We start from the raw sequence: 18,130 nt of genomic DNA, 5'->3' as shown, positions 1-18,130 counted from the left end.
GAGTCTCCCTTATTTCAGACCCATCTCCTTCCACCCTTCTGTTTTGTTAATTCTCTAGGAAAACTCCCATTATTTACAGTCCCACCCCTGATCCTCAGCATTGTGGTAAGGTCTGTGAAACCCCCGAGTCACCAACATTGGTACAGGATCCAATCGCAGCCGGAGCCCAAAACATGCTTCATAATAGTTACTAACACCACAGTACACACTCTCAGAGATAAAGATACGGAGCTGTCACTGTGGTGGTACACATTTCTACTTGAAGGGTCCATATTGATACCTACATATTTTAAGTGGAACACTTTTGCACTTTTTAGGTACTCATATGCAGGGCCAGACGGAATCTGCGGACGTTTTTTGCTATTTCTGCAGAGAATTTTGGTAAAAATCTGCGTATATAGAATTATTTCGGGATTATCCAGTGAACTAAAACTTTAATATATAAAATAAAAAGTAATAAATTACTGAATAAAAATTTAATAAATTTTGATTTACACATTTACTCAAGTAAATCAACAGAATTAATGATGGGCTAAAAATCAGCAGAAATCTGCTGAATTCTGCGGAAAATCTGCATAAAATCTGCGGAATTCTGCGCGCGCAGATTCCGTGTGGGCCTACTCATATGTACCCGCGAGGTATTAATATGGACCTTTTAGGTACAAACTTGTACCGTTTCAAAAGGTACCACCCCAGTGACAACTCTCGTACCTTTATTTCTGAGAGCGCACAGTACCTGATTTTCAGCAGTATTATTTAGACACCTCACGCCCAAAACTAACCCCCCCAGTTTCCCGGATTTTCAAAGAGAGATGTTAGTAGGTATGCATTGAAGATGAATCCAAAGAATCTTGATGAACTCTGGGAGTCCTGCAAGAATGCTTTCTTTGCCATTCCAGATGAGTTTATTAATCAGTGATTTGAGTCATTGCAGAGATGTATGGATGCAGTCCTCCAAGCTCATGATGGAGTCAGACACAAGATTCATTCCGTTTCCACTTCAGCATGACTTTATATTCTATACTGGACATTATTTCTGTTCAGTGACAAGACTTTTGTCGAAGCAAAGTCAGACCTTACTGTCCTAATGAAATCATTAAAAATCAAGGCATGATCATATTTTATTTGGGTAAAATAAGCGTAATCTAGACTCTTTCGCCTTTCATATAAGCCTCTTCTGATGCCAAATGATCAACTGGAAGTCAAGTTATTATTAGCTGTTCCTAAAACTTGGACAGGCGACAAGACAAGGAAAGTCGCTGTCAGTCAGTAGGTGGAGATTTAGTACGTTTGCTGACATCACAACCCCCGCAGATGCTTGGAGAGCGAAACGCCATGCAAACGCAGCCCGAGGACGACTTTCGTGACTGTTGCATGACTGCGCCATGGCACGATTTCATGTGCAGTGGAGTGAAAGTCACAGAGCGGCACACTCTGAAATGTTAATAAAGCGTGCTCGGTGGGCGAGCATCGCACACCACTGCACTGAACACAGATTCATCTATCAGGATTAGAAATGTTGATGTATTTTGCTGATTCTGGTGCAGGCCAGGTGTGCAGTTACACACACATAAAGTCAAAATGTCTGTGCTTTGGATTTCAGATGATATAGCAGCCAGGGCTCTGGCAATGTTAGGAGTTTTTCGTCAATAATCTGGGGAGTTTTCCAATCAAAACTAGCCCAGTAATATTAAAAACTCAAAATATGCCATCGACCATTTATAAAGTGCATACAGTGGGAGGATTTTTTTCCTTGGGAATAATATTTCTAACGGAGCTGTTTTCACAGACCTCAACAGAGTGTGCAAATCTTGATGTTCTGTGGGTCTCGTCTATCAAATCTGAGCTTTATTTAGTATTGTCTGTTGGATTCGGATCAGGTGATTGGCTGGGCCATTCTACAGCTTGATTTTCTTTCTCTGAAAGCATTTGAGAGTTTGCTTGGTTGCGTTTTGGATCACTGTCTTGCTGAAATGTCCACCCTGGTTTTATCTTCATGTAGATGCTGGACTGAAGCAGCTGATATTCATTTACACTGAGGAAGGGTAGAGGGTTGCTGAAGAACTGCTGAGAGATTTCAGCTGCTGTCTGGGCTTTCACTGCCCGTCTACACCTTCCTTTCTTCATGTGTTCAATACTTTTTTTTCTGCGTCGTTTCATTTTATTACACATGACTTCATTTGTAAACTAATTAGGTTTTTTTCCTTTGGATATATAGATATCTTTGGTTGTTATGAACATCTGGTGAAAATTTCAAGCCAACAGCACCTTTAGAAATGTTTTCTGATAAAAATGGTTACGTGTTCAATACTCATTTCCCCCACTGTATTGTACATCACTGTATGTATTATTAACACTTTACATTATTAACAACAACCTTTTTTTCTAATAATAATAATCATAATAAAGACAAATATAATACTTTTTGAATAAATTATTAAGGTTCTGTTATCATGAAAAAATAATAAAGTGATTAAAAGTAGCCCAATTTTACAGGAAAACCACAATTGCAAAACTGAACTGTTGTGAGCCAAACCATGTCTAACCGAACTGTACTATGCAGTGGAAAAGCATTTAAAAGCACTAATATATACACTAATCAGTGTTTCCCCAACCATTATATAAGGGGGGTTCCCCTACCATTATATAAGGGGGTGCCCCGCCCTCCCAACGGCTGTACCCGCCCCCCTTGAAGTCACATTAATTCTATTATCTATAAAGTGCCAGATCACTACTTTTTTAATAAACAAGCTAAATAGCCATATGTAATATCTTATTTACACAACAGCATGTCATTTTCTGTTCTGTTCTCGCGTCACCGCAGCTAAAATATATACAGATGCAGACATCCCAAGTCTCTCGAAAGTTCCGGGAGTCTCCCGCAAATGCATCCTCCCAGATGCCCACAAACGAATCATAATCTCCCGTAAATCGCACTTCTAAAATAGCGCTTCTAATTAAGCGTGATAAAAACAGAACAAAAACGGGAACAAAAAGGGTGTGGATCCAAATGCAGATTTAATATTAAATAGTGCGGTAACAGTGAGCAAAATCCAAAGCGCAAAGTAACAAAATAACAAACAAACAAAACAAGACACTAAGACAGATTAAACACGAACTAGACTTTACAGCCTGATCTCACGAGAAAACGTAAGTATTTTACGTTTTGGCAGTTTAGTGGCTAATTCGTACGAATTCATACGAATTCAGTCGTAAGAAAATGTACGATTTTAAAAAGGAGGCGTGGCACCTAACCCCTCCCCTAAACCCAACCGTCATTGGGGGATACGCAAATCGTACTAAAATGTACGAATTAGATCGTGCGAATTCATACGAATTAGCCACTAAATGAAAAAGTTACGAATTGCCGTGAGATTGTGTTGGACTTTAACAAGATACAAGAGCGAGATCAAGAACAACATACCAGAGCTGACAAGATAGACAAACAACGCCATGACAAACAGAGGTGGAATGGTTGTATAAATAGTCCAGGAAATCAACGGTAAACAGACACAGCTGTGATGGCAGATCAGTATACGTGGACCGGGTGTAATGCGCGCGGTATGTATGGACTTGTAGTCTTTTGGGCGCTGTAGTTCATACTCAGTGTCCGTTGAACTACAGCGCCCTCAGGTGGTCACTGACAGTCATGACAGCATCCCTCCCCGCACTTCAGATACGTCGATCACATCCCATGCTGTGATGCGAGCGGAGCTATCTTCTCTATTTAGTGTCTAGTTATGACCTCTCCCGGAAGCTCTGCGTGTCCTCCGCAAATTCATATCGGCTCCATGATCCTGCAAAATTATTAAAATACCCGGAAATCATGGCGACTAGAGTGAATGAGCAAGCGAACAACTGAATGTTGCAGTTGAGATTACGCCAAACATCTAATCAAAATGCACATTTCAAAGCACTTCACTGGACTTTTAAGTATGACAATAAACGAGTTGAGTTGAAGTAAAAGCAGTCTATAAGCCAGACTTACTTTATTTTTCGATATGATTTAGGACATTCACATGTTTCTAATTCTGATCTTGATTTCATCTCTTGCAGATCAGCTCCTATTGGTCCTGATGGTTGTGAGATCCCGCTTCCGCCAACTCTCAACCAATCCACACGAGAGAGATGTGACGTCCAATCACACGCTAGGATTTCTGCATTCTGGAGCTGTTAAAACCCAATCCACACCCAGGTGAGCTGCATCCTATCCAGCTGCTGTGTAACAAATGGATGCGTTGGCTTGTGACGGAGAGAGCATACTCAATAAGAAACACTCAGGGATTTACTTTTCTGAAGACGCCGTGCTTTCATTCCCTCAGGGATTTAAGCGGCTGTGGCTTTGATTGTGGATCTGAATGAATGAAAGCCATACCTGTTAGACTGCACTGTGAATGCAGGTAGTTGATCCAAAAGTCTAGTGTCATTCATCTGCTATTTTCTTTACAGTCAAAGCAACTTTTTGTCCTATAGGACTAACACAGGCTTATTGTGAATACGTACCCCTATGTACATTTCTGGAGAGCGCAAATTATGTAGCCAGATCTACTGTTGACTAATTTATATGGTTTAAAAACTGGTCCCACTTGCATCAAAAAATAAATACAACGTTCTTAATGCGTTCGTAATGTGTTGTAGAACACTTACGATTAAGGACAAGTTTTGGGGTGTGGGTTGGTTTAAGGGCAGTTTAAGGTGTAAGGGATGGACAACAGTGTAATTAAAAATGTAATTACAGAAATTAATTACAGATGTAAATTCATGCTGGTATTTAATCGGTCATAAGTACAATGGAAAAACATGTATTTACACAATTAGTACACTGTAATTAATTAGTATATTCAGTGTAAGTACTTATTAGTTAAGGGCACTTAAAATATTTTTAAAAACCCAAATAAACTCAAAATTACTAAAATTAAAAAAAATAATTAAACCTTAATGTTAAGCTTAAATGGAATAAATAAATAAATAAGTAATAATAATTAGGGCGAGGCAGTGGCGCAGTAGGTAGTGCTGTCGCCTCACAGCAAGAAGGCCGCTGGTTCGAGCCTCGGCTCAGTTGGCGTTTCTGTGTGGAGTTTGCATGTTCTCCCTGCCTTCACGTGGGTTTCCTCCGGGTGCTCCGGTTTCCTCCACAGTCCAAAGACATGCGGTACAGGTGAATTGAGTAGGCTAAATTGTCCATAGTGTATGAGTGTGTGCGTGACTGTGTGTATGGATGTTTCCCAGAGATGGGTTGCAGCTGGAAGGGCATCCACTGCGTAAAAACTTGCTGGATAAGTTGGCGGTTCATTCCGCTGTGGCGACCCCAGATTAATAAAGCGACTAAGCCGACAAGAAAATGAATGATATATATATAAAATAAATAAATATTTTTATTATTTTGGCACTGTTATGCAGATTTTTTAATTTTTTTAATGCAGATTAAAACTTTTTTTTAGTCCATTGGAAAAACTACACCTTTTCTACAAAAAAAAATTTTCTGGCTGTTTGTAGAATTTTCTAAATCAAGCAATCATAAAAAAAGATTTCCAAAATACCCTCTGTGGGACTTTTTGACTCTATTTTTGCAAAATAGTGTATGTGTAATAAAATTAAACTTCATTTGCATATTTAAATGTAAAATATTTGAAAACCTAACAAAAAAACAATGTGTGTGGTTGTTAGGACTTGTTTCCAGCTGTTTGTGTAAAGTTGTAGGACATTTAAACTTGCTTTCAGTTGTGTATAATACTAGAAGTTGTTTAGCCACTGTTTCCTTGGTTACTATAAGAGCTTGTGTAGCGAACGCAGACGCGGTTCGCGTCGTCCGCCTCAGTTTCGGCCCTTGTTTTGACTCGGGAGGCGTGTCCAAACGCCAGGTAACCACTATATAGTGAGCACGGTAGCATTAGTCGGCAGGAGAAGCACTTTAGCAGCATCTAGAACAGCAGCCTGTAAGTACATTTAAGATTTGTTTCAGTTGTTGTGTATGGTTTGAGGACTTGTTTCCAGCTGTTTGTGTAAAGTTGTAGGACATTTAAACTTGCTTTCAGTTGTGTATAATACTAGAAGTTGTTTAGCCACTGTTTCCTTGGTTACTATAAGAGCTTGTGTAGCGAACGCAGACGCGGTTCGCGTCGTCCGCCTCAGTTTCGGCCCTTGTTTTGACTCGGGAGGCGTGTCCAAACGCCAGGTAACCACTATATAGTGAGCACGGTAGCATTAGTCGGCAGGAGAAGCACTTTAGCAGCATCTAGAACAGCAGCCTGTAAGTACATTTAAGATTTGTTTCAGTTGTTGTGTATGGTTTGAGGACTTGTTTCCAGCTGTTTGTGTAAAGTTGTAGGACATTTAAACTTGCTTTCAGTTGTGTATAATACTAGAAGTTGTTTAGCCACTGTTTCCTTGGTTACTATAAGAGCTTGTGTAGCGAACGCAGACGCGGTTCGCGTCGTCCGCCTCAGTTTCGGCCCTTGTTTTGACTCGGGAGGCGTGTCCAAACGCCAGGTAACCACTATATAGTGAGCACGGTAGCATTAGTCGGCAGGAGAAGCACTTTAGCAGCATCTAGAACAGCAGCCTGTAAGTACATTTAAGATTTGTTTCAGTTGTTGTGTATGGTTTGAGGACTTGTTTCCAGCTGTTTGTGTAAAGTTGTAGGACATTTAAACTTGCTTTCAGTTGTGTATAATACTAGAAGTTGTTTAGCCACTGTTTCCTTGGTTACTATAAGAGCTTGTGTAGCGAACGCAGACGCGGTTCGCGTCGTCCGCCTCAGTTTCGGCCCTTGTTTTGACTCGGGAGGCGTGTCCAAACGCCAGGTAACCACTATATAGTGAGCACGGTAGCATTAGTCGGCAGGAGAAGCACTTTAGCAGCATCTAGAACAGCAGCCTGTAAGTACATTTAAGATTTGTTTCAGTTGTTGTGTATGGTTTGAGGACTTGTTTCCAGCTGTTTGTGTAAAGTTGTAGGACATTTAAACTTGCTTTCAGTTGTGTATAATACTAGAAGTTGTTTAGCCACTGTTTCCTTGGTTACTATAAGAGCTTGTGTAGCGAACGCAGACGCGGTTCGCGTCGTCCGCCTCAGTTTCGGCCCTTGTTTTGACTCTCGAGGCGTGTCCAGCTGAATTCAATCAGCTAGTGCTTTGGGGTTATATAAACAACTAGTTCACCGCGGCAGCGGTCGCGGCAGCCTCGTGTGAAGACCGCCTCGTGTGAAGACCGACGAGGGTAAAGACCATCGACTCTACCTGCGCGACTCCACCGAGCAAAGACACCGACAAAGCACTTGAGTACTTTACTGTATTGTTTTACTTCACACTTATTTTTTGTTGTCAGTGCACTTTTATTATGTGTTTTCTAATTCCTGTTGTTACTAACACTCGCAAAACACGGGAGGTGCGCTGCAGGCGTAATCCTCACAACCTTCGTTCAATACATGTATCTACTATTTCACAACTCTCTCTCTCCGTGGGCCTCTGGAATTGTCAATCAGCTGTTAACAAGGCTGATTTTATTACCTCCATAGCTACATATTCTGACTATAATCTCATGGCTCTAACTGAGACCTGGTTGAGGCCGGAGGACACTGCTACACATGCTACTCTTTCTGCTAATTTCTCTTTTTCCCACACTCCTCGTCAGACAGGGAGAGGGGGTGGGACTGGACTACTAATTTCCAAAGAATGGAAATTTACTCTGATACCGTCCCTGCCAACAATCAGCTCCTTTGAATTCCATGCAGTCACCATTATCCACCCCTTCTACATAAATGTGGTTGTCATCTACCGCCCACCAGGTAAATTAGGTCACTTCCTAGATGAACTGGATGTTCTTCTCTCATCTTTTTCTAATTTTGCCACTCCCTTATTGGTGCTAGGTGACTTCAACATTTACGTTGACAAACCGCAAGCTGCAGACTTTCAGACTCTGCTTGCCTCTTTTGACCTAAAAAGAGCACCTACTTCTGCTACCCACAAATCAGGTAATCAGCTAGACCTTATTTACACACGACACTGCTTCACTGATCAAACAATAGTAACTCCACTACAAATATCTGATCATTTCCTTCTGTCTCTCAACATCCACATTACTCCTGAGCCGCCACACACTCCAACACTGGTTACCTTTCGCAGAAACCTACGATCTCTCTCACCCAATAGACTATCCACCATTGTTTCAGACTCTCTTCCTCCATCTCGCAAACTCACTGCACTTGATTCGAACAGTGCCACTAATACACTCTGCTCCACACTAGCATCATGTCTAGACCGATTATGTCCTCTTGCATCCAGGCCAGCCCGTGCCAGTCCTCCTGCACCCTGGCTCTCGGATGCTCTCCGTGAGCATCGCTCAAAACTTCGGGCTGCAGAGAGAATTTGGCGGAAAACTAAAAATCCTGCACATCTCTTAACATACCAAACTCTTCTGTCCTCTTTCTCAGCTGAGGTTACTTCTGCAAAGCAGACGTATTACCGTCTAAAAATCAACAATGCCACTAATCCTCGCCTACTTTTTAAAACATTTTCCTCCCTCCTCTATCCTCCTCCTCCACCCGCATCCTCCACACTTACTACTGATGACTTTGCTACATTCTTCTGCACCAAAACTGCAAAAATCAGTGCTCAATTTGCTGCACCTACAACAAACACGCAAGATACAACACCAACACCACACACACTCACCTCTTTTTCTCAGCTCTCTGAGTCTGAGGTGTCCAAACTTGTGCTATCTAGCCATGCAACCACTTGTCCACTCGATCCCATTCCCTCTCATCTCTTGCAAGCCATCTCTCCTGCAGTCATACCAACACTGACTCACATAATTAACACATCTCTTGACTCTGGTTTATTCCCCACTACATTTAAGCAGGCTAGGGTAACCCCACTGCTAAAGAAACCCAACCTGGACCATACGCTACTTGAAAACTACAGACCAGTATCCCTGCTTCCATTCATGGCCAAGATTCTGGAGAAAGTAGTGTTCAATCAAGTCCTGGACTTTCTTACTCAAAACAATCTCATGGACAACAAGCAATCCGGCTTTAAGAAAGGCCACTCAACTGAGACTGCCCTGCTCTCGGTCGTGGAGGATCTCAGACTGGCTAAAGCAGACTCTAAATCATCAGTCCTCATTTTGCTGGACTTGTCAGCTGCTTTTGACACTGTCAACCACCAGATCCTGCTATCTACGCTTGAGTCACTGGGCGTTGCGGGCACTGTTATACAATGGTTTAGATCTTACCTCTCTGACAGGTCATTCAGGGTGTCTTGGAGGGGAGAGGTGTCCAACCTACAGCATCTAAACACTGGGGTACCTCAAGGCTCTGTTCTTGGGCCACTTCTCTTCTCCATCTACACATCATCTCTAGGACCAGTCATCCAGAGACATGGATTCTCCTACCACTGCTATGCTGATGACACCCAGCTATACCTCTCTTTTCATCCTGATGATCCCTCGGTTCCAGCTCGTATCTCAGCCTGCCTGTTGGATATTTCACACTGGATGAAAGATCATCATCTTCAGCTGAACCTCGCAAAAACGGAAATGCTTGTAGTTTCTGCCAACCCGACTCTACACCATAACTTTTCAATCCAGATGGATGGGGCAACCATTACTACATCCAAAATGGTGAAAAGCCTTGGAGTAACGATTGATGACCAACTAAACTTCTCTGACCACATTTCTAGAACTGCTCGATCGTGCAGATTTGCACTCTATAACATCAGAAAGATCCGACCCTTCTTATCTGAACATGCAGCTCAACTCCTTGTTCAAGCTCTTGTTCTCTCCAAACTGGATTACTGCAACTCTCTACTAGCTGGGCTTCCAGCTAACTCTATCAAGCCTCTTCAACTGCTCCAGAATGCAGCAGCACGAGTTGTCTTCAATGAACCTAAACGAGCACATGTCACTCCGCTGCTAGTCCGTTTGCACTGGCTGCCAGTTGCTGCTCGCATCAAATTCAAAACTCTGATGTTTGCCTACAAAGTGACTTCTGGCCTAGCACCTTCTTATCTGCACTCACTTCTGCAGATCTATGTGCCCTCCAGAAACTTGCGTTCTGTGAATGAACGTCGCCTCGTGGTTCCATCCCAAAGAGGGAAAAAATCACTTTCGCGAACGCTCACGCTCAATCTGCCCAGTTGGTGGAATGAACTCCCTAACTGCATCAGAACAGCAGAGTCACTCGCTATTTTCAAGAAACGACTAAAAACTCAACTATTTAGTCTCCACTTCACTTCCTAAGCTGCAATTGCCTCTTTGAATATCACACTAATTGTACAAAAAAAAAAAAAAAAAAAAAAAAAAAAAAAAACTACTAACACTTCCCTTCTTAGACTTTACAGACCTGAAACTTGCCTTTAGTACTTATTCATTGTTGCTCTTAGTTGTGTAAATTGCTTCCTTGTCCTCATTTGTAAGTCGCTTTGGATAAAAGCGTCTGCTAAATGACTAAATGTAAATGTAATGTAAATGTTATCATCAGTAAATAAAGTTTATTTATAAACTAATTTCGAGAGGATCACGTGCTTATAATTGCTTGCGGCTGGTCCCGCATTATTTCATTTATGATTCACCAATCAGACGATTCCTAATGCTGTGTTCACACCAGGCGCAGAACGCGCGGATAAATCACGCTATTCGCGCGTAAATAGCCGCGTGAACATTTGAGGTTACTTGCTTTATTCGCACATCAAATTCACTTCAGAACAGACGCGGATTCGCGTGATGGGCAGGGCTTCTGTCTGCCCCGTGACTCTAGCTTCATAGCTAAATGGCTAACATGGATTTTATAAAGAAAATAACAGTGTTTAGGTGCTTTATGAAGGATGATAAACAGCGTCGATACGTTTAGGGTCGTGTCTGAGTCCACTACACCCTTTCAGAGGTGCATCCAGCTTTGTGAGCTCATAAACTCCTCCAGAAACTTAACCTGGCTGATGGAGGTTTTCAGCGGTGCTTCTGACAGAGCCCAGCCCAGCCCAGTTTGATGAACTTCTTGTCGGTGTCTGCTGGGGGATATTCCCTGGGACATCGACAACAGGCGATACGTCACAATCATGCCACCACAAGAGCAAGCTCCTGATTGGTTAAAGCGACGCGAATGTCCGCTGAATTCAGATTTTTTGCGCCATGCGCACCGCGCCATTTGCGCAATTCTCGTCATTCGTGCTGTGCCATTCGCAGATTCATTTTGAAGAATCCCCCCTTCCACCCCTACTCCCCCTAACAAAGCTAACAAAGTTAATATGGCTAGTTCTGATTACTTCTAAACTATTTCAATGAAAATTTAAAAAATTTTAAACGTGAATAATTCTGTAAATACCATTTAAAAATATCAGAAGTGAATCTGTACTGGGATAAAGTCAGGGATGTAGCTGCTGGCGCACGTGCGTACATTTAGGTCATGTTCACAGTGCAGTGGGTCACAGTCACATCGCATGACGCTGACGGCCGGTGCAGTGTGAAGCACTCAAGCAAACGTAATAAACACTAATGCAGAGTGTCCTCCAACGGATTAACGTCCAGATTCCGTCTTACACTGGGAAGAGCCTCGCCAGCCATTGACCCAGTAAACTGAGCTCAAGGGATACGGTTACGTATTAAAAAGCGATTCTTTAAGTAATGGATCCGGCATTGAATGGAGAAGGCGATGGAGAGAGGAAGTGTGAGCAAGACATCAAGCGCTCCTCCTTAACAGTGAACATGGAGCTTTTTATAGGCGTCTGCTGCTGTGTGTGTGTGTGCTAGGAGATGGGGGTTGGGAAAGACATGGCGGAGACGGAGGGTGTAGAGTTTCTGTAGGCAGCATTAATAGATGCTTTGAGGTGGTTCAGAGCTGAGAGCTGAGCTTTTTTTTTTCCGGTGGGTTTCCAGATGATCTGGAGCTCATGGTTTGAGGCCATGGTGATTCTGTGGCATGTAGAAACGGCACATATGGCCATAGATGAACACATACTGCATAATAAATGTAATTGCGTTCGAACATATGTATATTTATAATTCAATATATGCTTTTTTTCAACCATTTAAGTTACAAATATGAACAGTTGAAGTCAGTAATTTATTTTTTTCGCCAATTTCTGTTTAATGGAAAGATAAGTCATCTCTAATAACTGATTTCTTTTATCTTTGCCATGATGACAGCACATAATATTTAACTAGAAATGTTCTAGTATTCAGCTTAAAGTGACACTTAATTGCATAACTAGATTAATTAGGCAAGTTATTGTATAGACGAATTATGGTTTGTAAACATTCAGGACAGGGGCGGACTGACCAATTTTTAAATGTGGGCCGTTCAGTTTTTTTTTTATTTTTTTAATATGTATTGTTTTTAAGTGAAGACAGCTTTTATCTCTTGCTAGATGCTATTATGATGATGATGATAATAATAATAATAATAATAAATGTTAAGCATATATTTTATTTATTTGTTTCAAGATGGGCCGACCCATTCCGAGGTTACCTGGACATAATCAAAATCTGGCAAGAATGTCATATTATTTCACCATCTGTACACCAAAATAAATAGTGAATGTGCGTGTCCGTGGGTGGGGCTGTGTCGGTGTGGTAATTTGTGTGGCTACAGTGCCAGGGCTGAGTTTTTGTCCCAGTCCGCCCCTGATTCAGGATGTGCGCACAGCGAGGTTGCAGAAAAAAACGGGAGCGCAAGCATTTACAGAATGACATCCAATGCTGTACAGAGTTTGTTGTTGTCTTAGAATTGTTATATTGATTACATATCATAAATATTATTTACATAATGCTTTTAGCATATTATAACAGCTTGTCACCTAGTGATAAGCACAGTTATTCGGCAAAATTAACGTTAAAGTGAGCGGCGTTCGTCTGACAGGTCCATTTGCGATAGATTACAGCCTGCCAATGGATATTGGATAAGACAAAATGGCCAAGCATCCAACCCCAAATATACAACTATCTCATTGAAACTCCAAGTGATTTTACAAGAGAAGTTGAAGATCTACAAGTCTTTGGATGCCTACAATGTTGTTCTTTGTGGTCATGTGCTAGAAATAATGCTCCATGATGACCAGATTCAAAGCTTTGTAGTGCTAAAAACTCTGCCTAGCCAAAGACAAGGAAAGACGACGGAGTTTTATAAGACCTGGGTAATCATCAACAATCAAAACAACTGCATTCTGACCGCGAACTGCCCCTGTACAGCAATGATGTGACAGAGTGTGACTGTACATGTTTACATTTCATTCTATACGTTCAGTGTCCACAGTTTAATTCACCATATGTAACTGTTTTTGCTGAAATCATTGCTGTAATCAAAAACGAGTGATGTGTATGATTCAGCATAGCGTGAACTTACCTGGTATCAAAAAGATTAGGGGTGTCGCGGATGAAAGTGAGGACCAGGGGTTGGGGGGAGTGGGGGGAGGGGGGGCGAACACGTCTATAAACACGTCTATAAACGCACCGATCCGCACTTAAAATGTTTAATGACTTTTACTAAACGGCCATTTTTGCAATATTTTTAAATGAATGTTTCATATTGAAATGTGCTTAGATTTTAGATAAAGTGCTGGAATCCCTATAAGAAATTATAAATCGGGGGTTTGGGAGTTAAGACGATCCTAAGGGCCCACACATTAGGGTTCCCCAGAGACATTATAAAGCGCCCACAACACTGCCTCTCCCTCCCTACACTTCACTGTTGTCCGCGACTCAGCACCTGCTCTCTGCGCTGGACTTTAGAGCAGCTTTTAGTTGGTCAATGGTGCCATCTATTTTAGTTCCTCAAAATAGCAACATGCCAATAACACGCCTTAGCACACCTCCTTTCCACTTGAAAAGTGCTTAGATTTTAGATAAAGTGCTGGAATCCCTATAAGGAATCCTGAATAATTCCTAAGTGAATTTCTGTAAATAGAGATTTCATCATAAATGCTTAAACACTCTTGAGCCTCTATTTTAACGATCTAAGCACAAAGTTTAAAGCCCATGGTGCAAAAGCATTAAGGGCATGCCTGAATCCAATTTTGCTATTTTAAGGACAGAAAAATATGGTGTGCGCCACGGCGCATGGTCTGACAGTGCTGTGTTTATTCTCTTAATGAGTTATGGGCAGGGGCGCTGCTAGGGGGAGTAAGTTAAGACGATCCTAAGGGCCCGCACATTTAGGGGGCCCCAGAGACATTATAAAGGGTCCACGACACTGCCCCCCCCAGTCTTCACTTTTGACCGCTACTCAGCCCCCCACCTGCTATTTACTTTCGCCTGTGACAACCCATACCCCCCCCCAGGCTCTTCAATTTCATCCATAACTCAGTCCCCACCAATCCCCCCACAACCCCTTCCCAACCCTGCTCTTCACATTTGTCCACGATACCCCTCTTCGCTTGTCAGAGGGCCTGTGGCGGCCAGCGGCGCCCCTGGTTATGGTGGGTGGGTTTTGAGAATAAACCAATCAGAGTCTCATCTCCCATTCCCTTAAAAAGTCAGTTGCGTCACGCCATGTCGCATTTGCTATATACATAGCGGACTTTGTAAGTGGAAAAACTGAATGCTTCACTAGAGAGAAAACAGTTAAACAGACCATCTGTAGTGCGAAGATAAAGAGCGAGCCTCCTCCATTTAGCCTCTGTACTTTCTCTTTACCTTTTTACTTTACTTCTTTACTTTAGGGGAGTAAGGAAACAGTGTTGTACTCACTCCACTGAAGAAATTTATTAGCTTACATATTTAATTTTGTTTAAGCACAAAGATTTGCTTCAAATCCATTTCTAAAATCAGTTCTAATTTCCAGCAAACTAATTAATCAGCAATAATAATAAAGTGTGGTCAGAAAACTGAGTTATATCCAAACACTCATCCTGTTCTTGTGTCCCATATGGAGATGCAGACGTCTTCAAAACCCGACAGGTGGACAAATCTAAACTTGTTTTTATTAAAACAAATATAAATATACATATAATAAATAATACTGATAACAATAATCACATTATACAAAAGCAAATTGTCATGAATAAGCTGTAAAAAAGCCTCTCGAGATAAGGAGGCATGGAGGCAGTGGTTTTTATATTTATGTAGAAAATAATTATTTCTGTTACATTTTTTGTTACATCCTGTGTGTATCAAGCATTGTGCACGTGTTTGGACCTGCATAGGCACATAACTAACTTTAGAGCAGCTTTTTAGTCAGTCAATGGTGCGATCTATTTCAGTTCCTTAAAACAGCAATGCACCAAGAACACGCCTTAACACACCTCCTTTTCAGACCAGCACACCCATGAGTCCACAAAGTGGCACAAATGAATTTGCTATTTAAACAACGTGGCGCAAAAGTGATGGTCTGAAAATAGCAACAAATCGCGCCAAACACATCTTGCGCCTTATTGTGCCGAGTGCATGATGGGGCCCTTGAACTTGGATTCTTCCATCACTGGGTCGGAAGATAAATGTAGGCCTCTTTCGTTTGTAACCAATGGTCGTAGCTTACAAAAATGAAACATCATCTCTCTTGTCTCAAAAGAGACGTCTTGGGACAAAGAATATATATCCCTTTCTGTGATATATTGACGCAAAGAGACTTCGAAACCTGGAAGCCGACGCTGCTGAAATTGCAGACATGAAGCCAGACTGTATAACAGTCAACTTAGGTTTATTGTCCTTCTCTTTATTACAGGCCAAGTATAAAAGAAAGGCATACAGGTCTTTCTGAACCCAGCGTAGAACACAATGACAAGATTGTTGGCCCTGTGCGTGTCACAATAAATCACATGTATATGGAACTGGGTGATATGACAAACATCCCATATACAGTTGAAGTCTAAATTATTCACCCTCTAGTAAATTTTCTAATATTTCCCAAATGATGTTTAACAGAGCAAGGAATTTTTCACAGCATTTTCTTTAATATTTTTTCCTCTGGAAAAAGTCTTATTTGTTTTATTTTGGCTAGAATAAAAGCAGTTTTTAATTTTTTTAAAACCATTTTAAGGTCAGTATTATTAGCCTCCTTAAGCAGTATTTGTTTTTAATAGTCTCCAGAACAAACCACTGTTATACAATGACTTACCTAATTACCCTAACTTGCCTAATTAATTACCTATAGTATCCCATAGTGACAAGTTATTAGAGTTTGAGATGCACACAAGATAGTATTATTAAGTTTTTAAGTCGGAAATCAATGATTTAGTCTGAATGGCGGCAGTATTAGTGCAGTGAGATTGTCTGAAATCACTGGATATCGCAGGAGTGCTGAGTGATTGTGAATGGGAGCAGATGAGTGTGCGGGTCTCAATCAGAGCAGTTTTACTGTATCGCCAGAGGCTGACGACTGCAGTGTCATTACAGGATATATGCTGAAGAACTGAGGCTCAGTGGAGTCTCATAGAGCCCTACTTCTGACTGTCAGCGTACAGCAGGGCTATTCAATTAGTTTGGCATGGGGGCCGGTTCATGAAAAGCATCCCAAATGAAGGGCCGGAGAGATATGACTTGCTATATGAGTGATGACTAGGGCCAGAGGGAATCTGCGGACGTTTTTTGCTATTTCTGCGGAGGATTTTGGTAAAAATCTGTGGAATTATTTTGGGAGTATCCAGCGGAGTATCATAACTAAAACCTTAATATATTCAATAAAAATTAATAAATTAATGAATAAAAACTGAATAAATTTAGATTTATACATTTACTCAAGTAAATAAACAAAATTAATAATGGGCGAAAAATCTGCAGAAATCTGCGGAAAATCTGCGTAATTCTGCGCGCGCAGATTCAGTGTGGGCCTAGTGATGACAAAACTACATATAAGAGCCCATATGCTGGATTTGTGCTCATAAAGACCCTCACATTGCCTTTTTCTACATTAAAATGGTAATATATTGTATTTTAAAACAACTGCATTGTCCAATTTCTTTTGTTTACGAACATTCAAAAGGTTGTATTTCGCACGACAAAAGCAGTGCATTGCTGAAGTAGGCTTCTTCTACTTTCAGACACATGTTTTGAACAGCATAACAATTAGTGAGCTTTTGTCATTTTTGTCATGAAGCAATTATAAATACATCATGACTTTTTTAACAGCGTCATTAATATTTTTTTTTACCTCATCTACCGTGTTACAAGCTGAATTTGACATTAAATAATAATGACATCGTTAATGTCACCGACTGGGTCCCAGTCATTCCCCTCGCTGGCCAGCAGAGGCCACCATCACCGGACTTCTAAGCATTACGTCATCCTCATAAACTGATAACCACACACACCTGCAGCACATCACGTTAACGACCCACGCTCACACATATAAGCAGCACACACACTCAGTCCGTGGCGAAGTCTTGTTCTGCCCTGTCTGACATTTCTGAGCGTTATCTCCTTGCCTGATCTCCCGTGTATTACCTGGACTGTTATGGACCTTGTGTTGCCTTCTGCCTGCCCCGAACCTTGCTTGTTCTCTGACTCTGATCCACGCCGCCTGCCCTGAACTAAGCCTGATATGCCGACTCTGAACCACGCCGCCTGCCACTGATCCATGCCTGCTATATCAATCCCTGACAGCCAGCCGCCAGCCCTTAGACCCATACTGAATGCTATTGTTGTGAGTTTGCACGTAAGTGCGTATTGCATGATTGTGTTTGAACTGTGTTTAATAAATATACTGCAAATGGATCCCACCGTGTCAGGCTCCTCGTTACCGTTAAAATGATTTGACAGAATAATGACACTTTTAATAAGACTTTCTGATGATAAATACAGTTGGTTTCACTAAAAAAGTGAACGAAAGAATATTCATGACACAATAATAATGGTCTAATGACAATCATGTTTATGACAGATTTATGACAAGTAACGTCTTGGCATTATCAAGTTATCATGACTAAAAATTATCTATGTCAAGTTGTCATTACAAACAATGCCATTTTTGCATTTAAAATGACATCACAGAGCAAATGACACTTAATAAGTCGTCATAAGCATGCTTAAAATCTGTCATGTCATGGTTATAAAGGGTTCATGACAGTCTTATGAACACCCCTTCAAGTAAAGTGTCACCTCTGTTTTTTTTTTTTTACCAGCATTCTTCAGTATATACCTGTTGTACTATGACTACGCTAGAAATAAGTACACAATCGTGCACATTCTCTGGGAAAGAAATGGAGAGC

The 18,130-nt window shown here is 41.3% G+C and overlaps 2 protein-coding genes across 4 annotated transcripts in view; one reads left to right on the top strand and one right to left on the bottom strand.

Annotated features, from left to right (window-relative positions):
• Positions 1-18,130, bottom strand: part of LOC147833832 (uncharacterized) — an 863,518-nt gene that overhangs the window by 89,522 nt on the left and 755,866 nt on the right. Inside the window, exon 1 of one of the 2 annotated variants that reach the window (XM_087281148.1) lies at positions 7,636-7,748. The exons of the other annotated variant lie outside the window; for it this stretch is intronic. The gene's annotated coding sequence lies outside the window, so the exon portion shown is untranslated. Of the gene's footprint in view, positions 1-7,635; positions 7,749-18,130 lie in introns of those variants that run through there. 2 annotated transcript variants of the gene reach the window in all.
• The window catches only part of frmpd1b (FERM and PDZ domain containing 1b), an 83,713-nt gene that overhangs the window by 24,806 nt on the left and 40,777 nt on the right, over positions 1-18,130 (top strand). For both annotated transcript variants that reach the window (XM_087281020.1, XM_087281019.1), the window contains exon 2: positions 4,057-4,195. The gene's annotated coding sequence lies outside the window, so the exon portion shown is untranslated. The remainder of the gene's footprint in view (positions 1-4,056; positions 4,196-18,130) is intronic.

This window comes from Danio rerio, chromosome 14 (assembly GCF_052040795.2).
Source record: "Danio rerio strain M-AB ecotype USA chromosome 14, GRCz13ab, whole genome shotgun sequence".
Lineage (NCBI taxonomy): Eukaryota > Metazoa > Chordata > Actinopteri > Cypriniformes > Danionidae > Danio > Danio rerio.
The sequence above is the reverse complement of the archived record's forward strand: the minus strand, read 5'-3'. Positions and strand labels throughout refer to the sequence as shown.